Consider the following 7,870-nt stretch of genomic DNA (forward strand, 5'->3'; position numbering starts at 1 on the left):
AGTGCTGATGGTAACCATCAATGGCGACCGGCCTCCCGTCTCGCCGGACGACCTTGTCAAAGCTCTTGGCATTGCACACGACATCCAAATAAGTGACTTGCTCGTCGAAGTCTGTCCGCCACCGGCTGATTTCTTTGTCAGGTTCCGGACAACTTTCGACTACAGTCGTGTGTTCGAATCTTCCCGGCGTTTGTTCTGCAATGGCACGCTGGTGACCTTTGATCGGTGGCACCCAGGATGGGGCTCGGTGCCCTCTGAGCTTGAGTTTTTAACAAAGATTACCTTCCACGGCATGCCTCGACGTGCTTGGAATAGCGAGTCCATGAACAAGCTTATCAACGACCTTGGAGGTGAGCTCGTAAGTATGTTTGTTCCTCCAGACAGCTGGGCTCTGACGGTTATGGCATGGAGGAAGAAGTCCTCCACCATACCGAAGGTGATTGGTGTTGACATACCGGTGCAGGAACCGGGGTTGTACTATTCGTCACCACCAAGGCTGTCGTGGACCATGTTAGGGATGTACCTATATCGAGTGTTCGTGCATGTCGAAGAAGTGGTCAATCCATCAATCGAAGTCCTGCCGCCGCCGCTGGTGCCAGGGTCTGTCGACAACGTCCATTACATGAGTCAATGTTAGACTTTCCCCGTGTTGCTCGAAACAATGGATGGCACAGAGCCTACTCCATCGCGCGACGGACGCCACTACTTCTTTGGGAGAAGAGGCAGGGCTGGCTGCCTGGATGTGCTCTAATTTGAGGTAACAACTGAATCTTGCCAGATACTATTTAAATCCAAGCTATGGGTGTGAAGCACTGATATGCCAGTACATTTGATTGTGACATGTTCTAATTTTGTACCTGAAATTTTTTTAGAAAGGGCTGTACGTCAACTTAATGTGCTAGCAGAACTTATTGTGTTGTCTGTCTGTTTTCTTTGCACAACATTCAAGATATTTCCCCGTCATTGATAAAGACGATGAACCGTTATGTACGACTTTGTTGGTTTCAACATAGCCCTTCCCGTAGCGATCCACTGCTTCCATCCTGATTGTGTCGCCTGCGTGAAATTTTTGTATGCAAGTTCAGTGTGCTATGATGTTCTATATGATTGTGTCAACTATATAAGTTTTTACTGAGCATCAGCAATGCATATGGCTGAAAGATTTATTTACGAGCATCGACCGATGGGTCTCTCTCTCTCTCTCTCACACACACACACACACGCGCACACACACACACACACACGTGCACACGCACAAGTGGGACCTGTTGAATTATTTATTTGCTCGTGGCAGCTTTTAATTAGGTTCCACTGTAATCTAAATTTTTTCTTAAGTTATTAATTGAGCTCAGTGACTTCAAAAAGTTGTACAGAAGCCTTGTTTGGGCCTTTCTGGCGTCGTTGAATGTGGGCTGAGTAACCATGTTAGGTTGTACTGTACTACACATGCCTTTTTTTTCAACATCAGCAATGCAACTGGGCCGACAGTTGTACACAATATCTGGGTCAACTTGTTATTCTCCGCCCCGCTGGGCTGCAAACTTTCCTAGGAGGTATGCATTAGGCTTAACAAGAAAATGGACTTTAAGAAATAATAAATGGGATGTAATTATAATAACTGGACAGTTACTATGCACCAAACACATAATTAGTTTGAAAAATATATTACTTTTGGAATTTGAAAATTTTAATTTCATTACTTGTTGCGCGCGCAATATTTCATTGGATTTTAATGTAATACAACTTTATTTTGAAATTATATTTGACCTGACTAGAAATTTCAGATAAAAATATTTCGGATCCCATCAAAATGTGGGAATTTCTTTTAATTCTGTTTTGAGCGGTTGCTTGAAATTATTAATCGTTGTCCTAGCTAGAAGTTGGGCTGTACTTTTAACAAATTGTAAATGGGCTGTAGTAAATTCCATTAGAATTAAAAAATGGGTTGTACATTCTTACAAATCGCAAATGGGCTACATGTTCTGTGCCAAATCCGAGCTGTGCGCCTACTAAGTTGACACGTACCAAGGGCTTTGTCAACTTAGTCAATATAAATGATTCTACCTGCAGTGATCGTACGATGTCCATCCAACGGCCGTAGTGTTTCTTCAACCTCTGGTCTTCTTGCTCCAGCCGCCCAAAGCAGCGCCAGTCGTGTCGCGTGTTCCTGCCTCCCGTGGCCGGCTGTGATGCCACGGAGGCCTCACCGCCCTGTACTACTCCCACCGCTGGCCAGGCCATCCCTCCACTCACCCACACCCCCTGTTATTCTGCGGCGACGGCAGCCTCACACCGCAGCCGAACCAGTGAACCCTCGTACTCCTCTCCGCGCGGGCTTCCACTGCTGCGTCTTCCCTGGCTCCGTGTCGCCCCCTTCCTAGGCCTCGCCATCGTCCAAACCACCGCCTTGGTGCTCTCGGCGCGGCGTGGTCAACGACCGACTTCCATCGGAAGAGTACTATACGTGGAGAGGCTGATAGCTGGGTCCAGGCGGCCGCAAGGAAGTGCCTCCTTATTACACGCAAAATAATTATTCCTCCACCTGGCAGCAGGGACCCACCGAACGGGCCACCTTATTTCGCGAAAAAAACGTTTCCCCCCTGACTGCTGGGACCCACCGGACGGGCCAGCGTATTTCGTGAAAAAAAACGTCCCCCCGCTGTCACCTCAGACCCACCGAAAGTGCCTCCTTATTACGCACAAAAAAATGAATACTCACCCTACTAGCTGGGACCAAGCATGGTGGGAGGCTGACTTGTGGGCCTACTAAGTTGACTGGGACGGGGGGGCCTTTGTCAACTTTAGTCAATATGAACGATTCTAGCTCCAGTGACCGTACGATGTCCATCCAACGGCCGTAGTGCTTCTTCAACCTCTGGTCTTCTTGCTCTAGCCGCCCAAAGCAGCAGCGGTCGTGCCGCATGCTCCTGCCTCCCGTGGTGGTTGTGCTGCTGCGGAGGCCTCACCGCCCCCTACTATTCCCACCGCTGGCCAGGCCCTACGGCGACGGCAGTCTCACACCGCAGCAGAACCAGTGAACCTTCGTACTCCTCTCCGCGCGGGCTTCCACTGCCGCATCTTCCCCGGCTCCCCGTCGTCCCCTTCCTAGGCCTCGCCGTCATCCACCGCCCCGGTGCTCTCGGCGCGGCGTGGTCAACGTGGTCAAGGAACGACTTCCATCGGGCGTGCACTGTATGTGGAGAGGCTGACAGCTGGGTCCACGACCACAGCAAGGAAGTGCCTCCTTATTACGCGGAAAATAATGATTCCTCCACCTGACAGCTGGGACCCACTGGACGGTCCACTGTATTTCGCGAAAAAAAACATTTGCCCCTGACTGCTGGGACCCACCAGTTACATGTTCGCACGCAAGGAAGTGCGTCCGGGCAAAAAAAAACGATTCGCCCCCTGACTGTTGGGACCCACCAGCTACATCTTCGCAGGCAAGGAAGTTCCTGACAGTCGGGACCCACCTGGTCGAAGCGTACATAGCGTTGTCATTCTGGTCGCGAACGTGTATGTACATATATACTGGTGGATGTAGAGGCGCGCACGTGTCATAGTAGAGGCGCATACGTGTCGTAGTAGAGGCGCGCACGTAGCATGTACACGTACGTACAACGGCCAGGGTGCAAGAAAGAAAATACGGCCACATATGTGTACATACGGGGGGGTCTCGAACGCCTACTCACGCATACTTACGGCGAGGGGTCGTGTACATGGCTGGGTCGGAATGGAGAAACAGTGTCGTCGTCGTGTTCATGGGGAGGCAACGGAATGCATCGTGTTCATGGGGAGGCAACGGAATGCGTCGTGTTCATCGGGAGGCAACGGAACGCGTGGGAGCCAACCGGCTGGGTCGGAACAGAATGCGTGGTCGTGTTCATCGGGAGGGCTTGGACGGAACAGGCGATGGAAACGAGGCCTAGCGTACCGCACAACGGAGTAAACGGACCTCCTACGTTCGGAACGGGGTCCTGTTGATCGGGAGGGGTCTGGCGTACTGCAAAACGGAGGAAATGGACCTCCTACGGTCGAAACGGGGGTCCTGTTGATCGGGAGGGGTGTGGTGTACCGCAAAACGGACGAAACGGACTTGTGTTGGAGCACTACGGTCGAAACGGGGGTCCTATTCATCAGGAGGGGTGTGGCGTACCGCAAAACGGGACTCCACGGGATATTGTTCATCTCCACCGCCGACCTCCTCCAGCCTCCACGGGCTACCTCGACCTCCTCCAGCCTCCACGAGCTCTTGTTCATCCAGCCTCCACCGCGCGCTACTCCACCGGCTACTGTTCAACCACCCCTCCACCGTCTACTATTCATCCAGCCCTCCACACCACGGGGTCCTGTTCAACCACCCCTCCACGGGCACCCCTCCGCCGTCTACTATTCATCCAGCCCTCCACACCACAGGGTCCTGTTCAACCACCCCTCCACCGTCTACTGTTCATCCAGCCCTCCACCACACCACGAGGTCATGTTTATCCAGAGGCAGCGCCACTTCTCACTATTCATCCAACCCCCCCCCCCCCCCGTAACGCTCACTGTTCATCCCAGAGGCAGCATCGATCGGCTTCAGTTAGCAGCAGTAGCGAAGGAATCGCTCGATCGGGTTCAGACAGCCATCGATCGATCGCTCGGGTTCAATAACGCGTAGCCTGCAGTGCAATCGCTCGGGTTCAGTTAGAGCCAACGCCTCGCACACACGCACGTACGTGTACGAGAGAAACGCGCATCGCTCGGCCCCCGACCTCCCACCATAACCGGGAACTCCCCGAAATTTTCCTCCCCCTTGCTTCTACCACGGTTTTTTCCATCATGGACGGCCCAAAGAATGTCATGCATCTGCGTCTCCGGCCCGCCCAGGACAAAAAGCCCATTTTCTGTCATGATTTTTTCCATAGAAGTAGGAGCCCACCACATCTATGGTGATACCTGGTTTTGTCACAATTATCGTCATAGAAGTGTCATATGTATGACAGATATTTTTTTCGTTCGGCCCAAAATGTCACGGATGTGTCTTTTTTTTGTAGTGGGCCCTCAGGATACAAAGGTTCCTGAGTCATTTTACCCCCTCTAGTCATAACTCTAACAACATTATCATTCTTCTTATTATTTAATTCATTGAGCATAATCATTCTGAGCCTTAAGCACTTGTTCTACTTGAGTGGTAACCATAGAAGCATGTTTACTAGTAAGTCTAAGTTCACCTTTACACTACTAGGGAAAACATTATACACAGAAGTTTATCAGTAGCGCGGTTTAAAAATGGGCGCTACTGCTAATTAGTAGTAGTGAGGGGTATAAAAACCGCGCTACTACTAAGTTGATAGTAGTAGCGAGGGGTATAAACCCGCGCTGCTACTAAATGGTCTCCAACAATGCCCCCGGGATAGGCCATAGGAGTAGCGAGGGGTATAAAACGGGCGCTACTACTAAGTAAGTAGTAATAGCGCAGGTAAGACCCCCACCCTACTACTAAGCGTGTCCACCCCGGTCCGATCCACACTCCCACCCCACCACCACCTCCCACCCCACCAACCGTCCCACACCACCCACCCCCCGTCTGTCTAAAAAAACGCAGCCCAATCCAGATCCCCAACCTCCTCTCCTGTCACAACCCACTCGCCGCCAGCCTCCCTTCCACCTCCTCTCCTCCGTCTGTCCGCCCCCATGCCCCCCGCTGCGTGCGCCATGCCGGCGGCCGCGCGCCTGCCGCTCCTCGTCTCGCGCCGCTGCCCGCCCCCGCCCCGGCCCCGGTGCCGGCAACGAAGCCGTCCCTGCCCACCAGGTCCGGGATCCCGCCGCGGTACGACCTCGACGCCAAGTGGGACGCCTGCCTCGACCTCTCCATCCGCCGCGTCGCCTACTCCTCCCTCGTCGGCGCCTTCGGAGGCCTCATCCTCTTCCGTAAGCCCCCAACCCCCTCCGCCTCACCTCTCCATTCCTCTCGCTGCATCACGAGATCTGTTCGCCGCGCCTCCGTGGGTATCTCATGATCTAGGGTTGTGCGAAAATAATGCTCGTGTTCCATCTCGATTGGCCTAATCTGATGAGGGATTCCCTAGCTGCATAGGTAGGGCGCGCTCCTCCAGGCAAAAACATTTGGGAACGTTACTAGTGCACATGCCCTGCTTTAGGGTGTTGTAGATTGATTGTTTCCTGCGTGATTGGAGCCCCAAATTTGCATCGAGTGCTCTGAGATTCTGATGATTGTAAGCAAAAAATCGCTTACATTTTATTTCATGTATGTTATTATTCTGCAGAGGCCAGAGTGTCATTTCAATTGATTCGTTAGCTAGTGTATGAATAGCAGGACGTGCTTGAATTAGGCTAGGCTATGTGATGGCTTTGACTGTTAGCCAGGGAAACTTTTGTTTGTGATTTTATTGGTGTGAACAATGCTTTCCTGGAGTTAGTCATGCTCTCGGAATGGTTATGGTGAATCATGGTTCTGAAAATAATTCAGTCTTACCATCATTTCCTCATGTCTGGTATTTTTTTAGAGAAAGAACAACGCTTTGTCTGATTGGGATTGTGGTATCAAGAAAAATGCATGAATAATTTCTAGGCAAACTGCTTACACCATATAGGCTGTAGTATGTGGAGTCCTAAGTCAGTTTCATTCTCGAACTTTAGGGGCTTGTCCATTGATGTCTATGTGATGCTTGTTATCAGCTAATCTCAAACTGTTTCCCTGTATCCTATTCTGTTGAATAACTTGGAGTCCTTTTATTTGTATCCAGAATGAGTTTGATTTCACAAGTTCTATAAAGTAAGCAATGCAACTTGTTACTGTGTATCTGATGTTGGTAAGGGAACTATTAAAAAAGTTATTTGGCTATGTGAATTGTCTGTTTTCCACCCGATAATCCATAATTATTAGTTTGCCTAGCAATTATTCATGCATTTTTCTTGAATGTTCTCAAATTTTATAATCTTATTTACTTGTTAATTATTCAGAGTTGGCATATGCCGAAAGAAACACTTTGAGAAGAACTCAAATTTACACTTTGTGAAGTAATTGTCACTAAATCTATGGTCTAATGCATGTTTGTGACTTGTGTTATTTTATACAGGTAGCCCAACAACCCGCTGGGCATCAGTTGCACTTGGAGCTGGTGTGGTGATAGGGGCTGCGTTCACCAAACTGGTCGGCCCCTAAATGCTCATACATATTCAATGGTTCTCCTCCAAAGTGGGGAAAGGTAAGCATTTCTCTTCTCCCCTTACCCTCTGTCCGTCTCCTTCCTCTGATTGCTTGCTGCACCACAGCAAGTAATTATTTTTTCAGAGAGGAGAAGAGGAGAGGTCTTGCAATCCAACTTACCTGTATTCTTGAACAAATGAAGCACGATACTTTGCAACACCTCAAGTTTCAAACTGAATAAATTATGTTGGCCACCTGTATTTACAAAATTTACCTTGTATATGCATTGTGCTTGTCTTTCGTTAGTTAGCAACTCAACTCGACTCATGCTGGTGGCAAGATTTGAAATCACTCTAGTGCAGTTTGCATCTTTGTAACTGAACATGTTATAACATCAATATTAACAGTAAAAAATGGACTTTGTATGTGTAGTATAAGCAAGTTCAAGTGATTTTGCGAATCTGCTTTCCTTTGGTTATGCCTAAGATTTCACAATCATTTTGTATTTAGTTTAGAAACTGAAAAATGAAGAGAGTTGCCTTTCCTTTTGTTATACATGCAGCCATGTGCTTGACGCCACCTGATGCGTGTGTTTTGTGCTCCTATCTGCTTGTCAAGCAGAAATCTGCTACTGTGATAGGAGGACGACGAGGCGAGTGGCTGCTCTGACCCTGCTACTGCCCACACGATAGAAGGTCCTCTCTCTCTCTCTCTCTC

At 49.6% G+C, this 7,870-nt stretch overlaps 1 pseudogene; it reads left to right on the forward strand.

Moving 5' to 3' along the window:
• Window positions 1-400: 400 nt before the first annotated feature.
• Window positions 401-7,345, forward strand: LOC123101553 (uncharacterized; annotated as a pseudogene).
• The last annotated feature ends 525 nt before the right edge of the window (window positions 7,346-7,870 follow it).

The sequence above is a fragment of the Triticum aestivum genome, chromosome 5A (genome assembly GCF_018294505.1).
Source record: "Triticum aestivum cultivar Chinese Spring chromosome 5A, IWGSC CS RefSeq v2.1, whole genome shotgun sequence".
NCBI classification, from domain to species: Eukaryota; Viridiplantae; Streptophyta; class Magnoliopsida; order Poales; family Poaceae; genus Triticum; species Triticum aestivum.